The sequence below is a fragment of the Myotis davidii genome, unplaced genomic scaffold (genome assembly GCF_000327345.1).
Source record: "Myotis davidii unplaced genomic scaffold, ASM32734v1 scaffold1610, whole genome shotgun sequence".
NCBI lineage: Eukaryota > Metazoa > Chordata > Mammalia > Chiroptera > Vespertilionidae > Myotis > Myotis davidii.
The window spans coordinates 2,927-12,113 of record NW_006281512.1 but is presented as its reverse complement, the minus strand read 5'-3'; the positions used below and the strand labels follow the sequence as shown (position 1 = coordinate 12,113).

The following is a 9,187-nucleotide window of genomic DNA, read 5'->3' as shown; positions in this document are numbered from 1 at the left end:
AAAGAAATAGACTTACAAGTCCAGGAAGCGCAGAGAACCCCAAACAAAGGGAATCCAAAGAGGACCACTCCAAGACACATCATAATTAAAATGCCAAGGGATAAAGACAAAAAGAGACTCTTAATAGCATCAAGAGAAAAGCAGTTAGTTACCTACAAGGGAGAGTCCATATGACTGTCTGCTGATTTCTCAACAGAAACTATGCAGGCCAGAAGGGAGTGGCAAGAAATATTCAAAGTGATGAATACCAAGAATCTACAACCAAGATTACTTTATCCAGCAAAGCTATCATTCAGAATTGAAGGTCAGATAAAGAGCTTCACAGATAAGGAAAAGCTAAAGGAGTTCTTCACCACCAAACCAGTATTATATGAAATGCTGAAAGGTATCCTTTAAAAAAAAAGAAAAAGGTAAAGATACAAATTATGAACAACAAATACACATCTATCCACAAGTGAATCTGAAAATCAAGTGAATAATCTGATGAACAGAATGAACTGGTGATTATAATAGAATCAGCGGCATAGAAAGGGAGTAGACTGACTATTCTTGTGGAGGGGAAGGGGTGAGGGGGATGCGGAAAGAGACTGGACAAAAATCGTGCACCTATGGATGAGTACAGTGGGTGGGGAGTGAGGGAGGAGGGTGCGGTGGGAACCGGGTGGAGGGGAGTTATGGTGGGGGGGAAGAGGAACAAATGTAATAATCTGAACAATAAAGATTTAATTAATAAACAAAAAGTATTTCTAAACACTCAACAGTAAGGAAAGCCATCAACCAAAAGATTTTAATAGATAATTCACTAAAGAAGATGTTCACATGGCACAAAAGAATGGGAAAGGTGCTTAAACTTATATGTCATTAGGGAATTGCAAATTAGGACCACTATGAGATATTACTATACATCTAGTAGAATGGCTAGTAAAAGTCTAAAATACCGATATGAATATCAAATACTGGTGAAAATGTGGAGCAACTGGAACTCATATGTGTGGTGGGAATGCAAAATGATACAGAAGCTTTGGAAAAGTATGATACTTGTTTCTTTTCCAAAGCATTTGCCCTATAGAAATGAACATTTATGTTCACACAAAACCAGTATCTGAAAGTTTATAGAACGAATTTTATTCAGAATCACCAAAAGTGGGAAGTTTTTACATATCCATCAATTAGCGAATGGATAAAAACCAGTGGTACATCCATACAATGAATTACATTGTTATATACGGATGAACTGTTGATTCACATAACCACATAGAGAGCCTAAATGCATTTTGCTAAGTGAAGGAAGCCAGACCAAAAAGTCTACATATTGCATGATTCCATTCATATGACCGCTGGAAATGGCAAAACCATATGAATGGAGAACAAATAAGTGGTTTCCATTGCTTGGAAATCAGATTTACAATAAAAAGAGCATTTCAGAGAAATCAGTGAAAAAACTGTTCTGTATGGTTTTAGAGTGGAAGAATACATGACTTTATACTTGTCAAAACCCATGACCTATATACCATAAAGTCAATTTTCTGTATGTAACTTAGAAATAAAAGTCTCTCTGCCCTGGCCAGTTTTTTCAGTGGTTATAGTGTCAGCCCACAGACCAAAGGGTCTTGGGTTTGATTTTGGTCAAGGGCACATACTTTGGTTGCAGGTTCAATCCTCAGCCCAGTCGGTGCACGTTCGGAAGGCAACCAATTGATTTTTCTCGGTCACATCAATGTTTCTCTCTCTCCTGCCCCCTTCCACACTGAAAATCAATGGGGAAAAATATCCTCGGGGAAGGATTAAGAAGAAAAAATAAAAATAAAAACCTCTAAAACCGCCTATTAAGTGAGCAGAGATTTATAAAAACAAGAAGCTTTGCTTTAATGTGTAGAGAACTATGCACACTTATATATCATTGATGGGAAATAATTTGTACAACAATATTGAGAACAATTCAGCAATACCTTTCAAGTGCCTCTCATCATTCAAATTCGGTAATTCCAATTCTAATTTATTCAAAATAAATAGAGATGCATGTAAAGATTAATATACTATGGTCTTCATTACATTTTTAAAATTAAATCTTTATTGCTGAAAGTATTACATATTGATACTGGAACCAGTGAGCAGGAATTCTTTCTAGGGTCGTGTCTCACAGAATTAAAGAATGAAGCCATTGGACCAGCCGGAGGAGTTCAACAAAGCAGGAGTTTATTGCAAACAAACCCAGGCTCCCTGCTCAGGTAGGGGATTCAAATGGTCGACCCCGAAGTATTCTGCTCTTCCCCTTATATCTGCTAATGGCCCGCTCTTTGTCTATCTGTGCCGCTCTCTGATTGGTTATTGGCCTTTTTGCAACATTTTGTTTGACACTTGCAAGAAAAACATCCTTGTTTCAAAACACCCTTTTTTTCTTGCTATCCATCTTGTTTTTCTGCAAAACATTTTGTGGTTTCACCTAGCTCCATTATTCCTCCTTCTTTCATCCCTTACCCTGTCTACCTAATTCTGCTTTAACTCCTTTTAATATGTCCCCTTATTTTTCCACATTGACCCCTTCTAACCCGCCTACCATGGGCCTCCACCACTCTATTATCTGTGTCCATGGTTATACATATATGCATACAAGTTCCTTGGTTGATATCTTCCCACCCACCCCCGCCTTCCCTCTGAGATTCCAGAGTCTGTTCCATGCTTCCATGTTTCTGGATCTGTTTTGTTCATCAGTTTATTTTGTTCATTAGATTCCACATATGAGTGAGACTAACCTACCCCAGGATGGTGTGGAATACAGCACATTCATCTGTCACCCAGCCGCCATCCTGGTTCCAAGGCTGCATCTCTCCACTGGACTGATGAGAGAGTTGTCAGTGTTTTGCTCCTGGGCCTACTTCCAGCTGTGTGTTTGAATCCTTCTGCGATGGACTACTCCCTGGCTGTGGTCCTCTCTCTAAATAGTCACTGGGGCCTTGGACAAGTTGTTACTATGTTCAAAAGGATGCATTGCAGAAATCTGCCAAGGCAGGCCTCTTGGCACTCTCGGTTTTCACTTTTGCTGGGCTTTGTTATTTCAACCATCACAATGTGGACATCTGCAAAGCTGTTGCCATGCTGGGGAAGCTCTGACCTTGACTTACTACCTTGAAAATTGATTGTACATCTCTTTGCCTCTGCTTTGTCATGCCATTCATCTCACAATAAGGAGGAAATAATAGATAAGTCCACTGGTTAGATAAATCTCTTCTCTTAATCATCTGGTTAGTTTTAGAATTTAATCTGTAAAGAAAAGGTTTGAGAGGAATTGTATCCAAGAAATTGTGAGACAGAGTTCCACATTCTGGCGAGTGAATGAGGTTGTCCTCCAGCTTCTCAAGACTCACAATGTAACTGAACATTATATATGAGCTTTTGCATTATAATTTACTGGACTCTTAAAGGGAATTCAGTTTTATTACTCTCAATACCTAATCAAACTGCTATATTTGTCCTAGGAGTTAAGGACAAAGGAAAAACTATAAATTCATAAGTAAAGACTGCAGAAACTTATGCATCACTTAATGTTTGAAAACTTTCCCCCTTTATTTAGTTGATACCAGTTACTGATGGTTATATGTCTTTGGGAAACTTAAAGTTAGGAAATGCTCATATTTCACATTACTAATTTCTAAAGCCTGGGTAAAAGAGCCTGGAGAACTTCTCAATATAGAGAAGTTCCATGCAGGGAAGAGGTACCCTTGTAGAGGTATCAAAATATTACATGTTCTAAACTGAGATTTAACTCCTCAAATACGTTCATTTTACTTGTCCCAAAATAATATCCACAAATATAAAACTTTAAATAACAAATTGTTATTTTTCCCACTGTGAGAATCTTTAATGTGAAATGTATTCTGTGAAAATAAAGTTTTTTAAAAAATATATAAAATAATAAAAATGGAAAATGTCACTAGGACTCCTAATATGGGATTGCTTTTAACCCATATGATTTCTATACTTGTATATCAGATGTCCTGAGACAAGTCTTAATCTTCATAACCAATTCAGAAGGGAGCACTGGGTTTGGGCAAGCCCTCCTACTGGTATTTCATAATCAGTTGAGACATTAGGAGTAAATCTTGGGACTGGGATCCATAGGGTTGTTGGCCTTCGCTACAGCTTCAGTGGCTGCCATGAGTTCAGGTGGTAGTGTATCTCAGGCTGATTAACTATGCAGATAATTATGACAAATTCAACCTCAACCTTAGCATTCATGCCTCTCTGGGTCTTAAGATATTGGAAGAAGGAAGTGCTAATTAAAGAGTGACTTCCAATGGCATATACACGGGGCAGAATAGTGCCAGTGGAATGAGAAAGTCATGGTTTTTGTTTGCTTTTTATCAATATCTTAGTCATGGGGCTGAGGGAAAAAGAATATGAGTGCAGGGATAGAGGTTACATTTAAATCAACTTTGTTCCTTCCTTGAAGGTCCTTCGTTCCTGAAACCCAAACATTGCTAGTAGCCTATATTCCAGCATTGGGACATAGCAATTTTTTGTTGTTAATCCTCACCCGAGGATATTTTTCAGTTGATTTTTAGAGAGAGTGGAAGGAAGGGGGAGATACACAGAGAGAGCTGGGCCAGGGATCGAGCCTGCAATCAAGGTATGTGCCCTTGGCCAGAATTGAACCCAGAACCCTTCAGTCCAAGGGCTGATGCTCTATCCATTGAGCCAAACTAACTAGGGAAGGACCCAGTAATTTTTAATTATTGGAGGTCAAACAGGGCAAGTATGCTATCTTTTAGCAATTACTCTTTTAAAAAATATGTTTATATTGATTTCAGACGGGAAGAGGAGGAGAGGAACATCAATGAGTTGAGAGAATCATTGATCTGCTGCCTCCTGCACACCTCTGAGGGGATTGAGCCTGCAATCTGGGCAGGTGCCCTGGCCAGGGCTAGGCATTACTTTTTTTCTGTGAATGTGGGGTGCTCATTATCAGAAGTAACAGTTCATATACACACTGTATGTACAGGAAAGGGAAAGAAGCCAAGAGGGCTAAGCATGCTATTGAAAAGAGCAACATGTGAGATTGAATTGGCCCCAGCGAGGCTGAAACGGCCCCGGTGAGGTTGAACTGGCCCCGGTGAGGTTGAAACGGCCCTGGTGAGGTCGAGACAGCCCCTGTGAGGTCTAGACAGCCCCAGTGAGGTTGAAACGGCCCCGGTGAGGCTGAGACAGCCCTCGTGAGGTTGAATCAGCCCCGGTGAGGTTGAGACGGCTCCTGTGAGGCTGAGACAGCTCTGGTGAGGCTGAAACGGCCCTGGTGAGGCTGAATCGGCCCCGGTGAGGCTGAGACAGTCCTGGTGAGGTTGAGACGGCCCCTGTGAGGTTGCGACGCCACTTGTGAGGCTGGGATGGCCCCTGTGAAGCTGGGACAAACTAAAGTGGAAACCCTCGGGGATGTTTGGGGGGAGTAGGAGATCAACTGAAGGACTTATATGCATGCATATGAGAATAACTAATGGACATAAGACACTGGGGGGTGGGGGAAGCCGGGGGACTGTCAAGGGGGAGAAAAACGGAGACATGTGTAATACTCTTTGTAATACTTTAAGAAATAAGAAAACAGCAATGTGTGGGCTGAGTCTCAGGATAGGAATCCCTCTGTTATTGAATCATGCTTTGTGAAGCTGAGATGAAGAGAGGCTCTAGTTATTCTCTGATTCTTTTCTTTGTTGTTATTGTTTCCTCTCAAATGAAGTCTTCCAACAACTCTTCCTAAGGAATAAAGCAGCCCCCACAGGAGGGGATGGGCTGTTCACTCTAACAGAGGAACTCTAAAACTTTGTTGGAATATTGGCTCATTTGAAGACTATAACAGAAGAAAAATGACTGCATGTGATGTTAGAGGGTTCACAGATACTCTCCTCTAAACTTTACCTTCCAAGTCCTAAAGGCCATCAATTTCCAGCCCTCCTTCCCAACAGCACTGGAAGGATCTACAATACGGCTACTAAACTGGATGTACCCTGACCAATGACTTTTGCAAAGCAGCTCTTATTCACCCATTGATGTGTGTGTTTTTTTTTATTTGTTTTGTTTTGTCTATCTTAAAACCTCAATTAGATAATGGGACTGTGTCATCTAATAACTCAATATGTGTTTTTAAAGCACTGTGCTTGGATTTTACCTCAACTTAGTTGCACAGAAGCCAAAATACATTATGGAACACAGCCAACAAAAGCTTGTACCATGTAATGAAGTAAGGTGAAGGTCAAGGAAAAACGTCAGTTTTAAAGAAGTCCATTTATGCCACTTCAAGCTGACCACTCTGCTGCTCTTTCAAAGAATTAGGAAATCGAGGAGAACCAAGATGGCAGCATAAGGTATAGACCTGTATGTGCTGCCTCCCACAACAACATTGAAACTACCAACTATAAGACAAAACAGCTATAATCCAGAACCATGGGAAAGGTGACCCAATGGAAGTTCTACAACTAGAAGGAAAGAAAGAAGTACATTGATACTGAGTAGGAGGTGCAGAGGCACCAAGAACAGAGGTTCGGAGGCGCGCGCCAGGCGGGCTTTATGTAAATATCCCATTAATTCCTTACTTTCCCCACATGCCTTCACCAAAATCCTTGCAAAAAGTTATTATTACCCCTATTTCACAGTGGAGGAAACCAAGTCCCAGAGAGGTGAAAAATCATGCTCAAACCACATTGGTTAAGTGTCAGAGCAGATTTGAGCCCAAGCTATCTAGTTCCCAGGCCCAAATTCTCACTGTACTGCTTTGTGGTCCTGTTCTGGAATTTCTTTCCCAACCTTCCTCCTATTGTCTTCCAGGATGGGTAGTTACACATGGTCTACTGAAAATGCATAAAACTTCTTAAATAAATTCTCCCATTGAAAGTCATTCTTTGAATCCCCAGGGTCACCACTCTGAACATTAAGTGGAAAATTTCCCCAAGAATATTGTGTTTATATACCTTTGAGAAAAGAGAAGATAACACGATAAGTTTATATTTTTAATTATTTACTATATGCTTTACTTGGAGGTGTAGCCATAAACATTTTTAAATCCCTAAGCAAAATAAAGAATTGGTGTACTTCTGTTTAAAAATATATATACTTTGAGTCAGTGGGGGAGAAAGTGGGACATATGTAATACCATACTTTTAACAATAAAGATACACACACACACACACACAGAGTGGCAATATTATTATGACCACCTGACATTTGTAGACAAATTAACTATAATTTCCCACTGAAGTTGCTAGAGGGCCAGATTATTATAAACGTCTGAATCGCACAACATACCTAAGTATCATTGCTGATCAAGTTCATCCTATCATGTTGATGGCGTATCCCAATGGAGATGTCTTCTTCCAACAAGACAATGCACCATGCCATGATGCTCATATTGTGCAGGAGTGGTTTCAAGAACATGAGGGAGAATTTACCTTGCTTAGGTGACCCCACAATTACCAGATCTCAATCTAATTGAGCATTTGTGGGACGAAGTTAAAAGAGCCATCAGAACTGGACAGTGCTATTCGTCGTGGTGTCAGATTCCTTGCATCAACTTTTAACATCTCGTGGAATCAATGCCAAGAAGTATAGCCACAGTATTGAAGGCAAAAGGTGGTCCAACGAAGTACTGATGGGGTGGTCATAATAATATGGCCATTCAGTGTGTGTGTGTGTGTACATGTACATATACATATACACATGTATATGTATGTATAAATGTATACACAGACACACACTTTCGCCCTAGCCAGTTTGGCTCAGTGATTAGAGCATCAGCCTGTGGCCTGAAGGGTCCTGGGTTCGATTCTGGTCAAGGCACATACCTCCGTTGCAGGCTCCTTCCCAGCCCAGGCCCTGGGTGAGGCGCATGCAGGAGGCAACTAATCGATGTTTCTCTCATCGATTTGTCTTTCACACACACACACACACACACACACACACACACACACACACACTTGCTACTTTGGTTGAAAGTGCAGTGAGAATAGTCCTGCTACTGATGAAAAGGTCCAGGATTAGTAATACTATAAGAGATCTGGAGCTGTTCAGGTGTCTTCCTGAGCATCAACATTTCATATATGGCTGTCCCCCAAAAGAAACTTACATTATTTATGCAGCCAAGCCCTGGTCTAGTAGGAAACAACAGCAACACTCATCTAAAGAACATGAGAAGATCTTTCATCAAGGCCAGAGGAATACACATTTGCCAAAGTCCAAAAGCCATGATTTTCCCCCTTCACCACCTTAATTTTCCCGTAAGTTTTTATAACCGTTTGTTTAAGAGGTTGTCCCTTCTCCATTCCCACATCCTTAGATCATGTATCATTTTAACTACTACTGTAGCCCTCTAACTGATCCCCCTGTCCAGATTTGAAAATCTTCCAGAATATACACCATACTACTGCCAGAGTGACTATCAAGAGCATTCCCTTCTTAAAGTGCTCAAGAAATCCACATTTCACGACATACTACTGGTGTATACAAATCCATTCCTAGCATATACTTCCAATCTAATTTCAGTTAATCATTCGATTTCCTATCTCCATGCCTTTGCTTAGAATGTCTTTCACTCTGTTTTCTCCTTGGTCAACCTTTACCTCTTTTAAGAACCAACTTAAGCATTCATTCCTCCAACGTATAGCATCTCTGGACTCAGTCAAATGGTTACTTTTCTGAACCCCTAAGTACCTTGTACATGCTGCCATTGTGGATAAACATATACAGTTCTAATAAACTTGTACATGTCAAACTCTCTTACTACACTGAGAAGTCCTTGAAGATAGGAACTGTTGTCTAATTTGACTCCATATCACCATCACCCAACACAGTGCCTGGCAGCTCAAAAGGTAGCAGAGAGGAGAAGCTGAAGATGTAGGAGAGAGAGAAATGAAGCAATATGTGCAAGATAATACAAATATTCTGAATAAGGTGAAGCTGTAGAATAATCCATTTCAGCTAAATATTGCAAAGAAGTATGGAGAGACAAGCTGACTCATGATAGAGTTCCCCCATCACTAAGGGTAATTATCAGAGGCTAAAAGACCATTTGATTGGTGTAATATAAAATGACCTGGCCAAAACCGGTTTGGCTCAGTGGATAGAGCGTCGGCCTGCGGACTGAAAGGTCCCAGGTTCGAGTGCGTTCAAGGTCATGCTCCTGGCTTGCGGGTACAACCCTAGTGGC

At 40.6% G+C, this 9,187-nt stretch overlaps 1 long non-coding RNA gene across 1 annotated transcript; it reads left to right on the top strand.

The window, feature by feature from the left end:
• The first annotated feature begins 1,824 nt into the window (after window positions 1–1,824).
• On the top strand, window positions 1,825–3,895 carry LOC107182026. Its single transcript, XR_001512776.1, has 2 exons — window positions 1,825–2,228; window positions 2,730–3,895. It is a non-coding gene; the product is annotated as an uncharacterized LOC107182026 (long non-coding RNA).
• The last annotated feature ends 5,292 nt before the right edge of the window (window positions 3,896–9,187 follow it).